Genomic DNA, 1,686 nt, shown 5'->3' on the forward strand with positions numbered 1-1,686 from the left:
CGCCGTGCAGGGGGCGGGACGGGGCGCCGTGAATGGGCGGGGCAGACGGCCGTGGAGGGGCGGGCCCCGTGGAGGGGCGGGGCGGAGGCGGGGTGTCGTGGGAGAGGTTGACAGCCGCCTTGGGGGGAGCCGGCCCAGGCTGCACGCTGCGGGATGGGCAGGGGTCCTTGGGGGTTGGGTGCCGAGGGCTCTCTGCCCGAGACTGGCGTCTTCCTTCTCCCTAACCGTTCAGAACTCTCACGGGACAGACCCTGGCCTTCCTCCAGGCGGAGCCGTTCTCTGAGGGTCAGTCAGAAGCCCACTCCTGATCCCCACCATGGGTAAAGGATGGAGCGTGGCTGGGAGCAAGTCACGTGATCATTTTTTGTCCTGGCATGAAACTACATTAATTTTGCAAGATGCATTCTCTTTCCCTCCCGCTACCTCTCCCTCTCTTCTCCCCAGGATATGCTGAGTGCCACGCACTGTGCTAAGCTTGGTTTCCTACCAGCACTTAAAAGCAAAAGAAAACACCACAAAAAAGACAAAATTCTAAGCAACTGTGTTCGGCCCTGACAGCAGAACAATCCCTTACCTGTAAATCCGTGCTGACCATAAGGATGTGGTTAATGCTGTAGGTCACATTACTAGTTGGTGAGGAGAGGAAAGTTGCTAACAAGTTGCTTGCAAAGCAGACATTTGTTTGTGCAGATATAGAATCCTGCAGCAGGGACTTGAGCCAGGCTGCCTAGACTCAAATCCCCTCTTCCACTGCCCAACTGTGTGACCAAGTGCAGGTCACCCTCCTGAAGCCCAGGGTTCCTTATTTGTAAAACCGGGAAGATTGTTACTGCAGGCCCTAGCTATGCCATTGCTATAAAGATTAGATCTGTTAACGTGTGTAAGTGTTTAGAAGAGGGCCCAGCACATAGGAAGCATCAGTTTTTATCAACATCCTCACCAACTTGGGGGAAAAGCTTCCTGAAGAAAGACAACCATACTCCAAAACCTGCAGGGCAGAAAAAAAGAAATTATAGTTTCTTTAGTCTCTTATTCTTCATTTCTTTTGGTTTCTTTTCTCAGTCATTAATTTCACTTACTTGCAAGGTGTGACTTAAACTAGTAAATCAATCATTAGCAAGAGAGATGGACTACTCAAAGGTCGATAATATAAAATTATAATGTTACTTAGCCTTCCCTTCACATTTGCCAGGGCCAGGGCAAGAGTGTGAATGGACGCCCTCATACCATCTGTCAAAATATTAAACAATTATAAATCAAGATGACAAATTGTAGATAAAATATGTTCTCTCCTACCTTGGCCAATGTGCCTTCATAAGAACCTGGAAAGCCAGAGGGAAATTTAGTTCTCTGACTCCTTCCCCAGCCCACTTTATTTCCCACCCTGGGCCCAGTCTTGCACTGTGAGGGGCCTCACACGCTGGCAGGGATGTGTGTGTCTCCCCAACGCCGCCACCCCAGTCTACAAGTCCTAGCTCTGTCCTCATCCCCACCTCAGCCTCCTCTTGGCCAATCCTCAGGCCTAAGGGCGAGCACCTTGCAGGAAGTGATAGTCACCCTTGCAGGAAGGGTCCAGGAAAGAGGTCTTTAAGGGCCTCAGAAAGGAGGTTAGGGCCCTTTGAGCAGGGATTGTCAGGGTGATGGGTACCTGGAATGTGTTGCAGAATGGTGTGTGTTTGTGTGTGT

The sequence above is a fragment of the Diceros bicornis genome, unplaced genomic scaffold (genome assembly GCF_020826845.1).
Source record: "Diceros bicornis minor isolate mBicDic1 unplaced genomic scaffold, mDicBic1.mat.cur scaffold_92_ctg1, whole genome shotgun sequence".
NCBI lineage: Eukaryota > Metazoa > Chordata > Mammalia > Perissodactyla > Rhinocerotidae > Diceros > Diceros bicornis.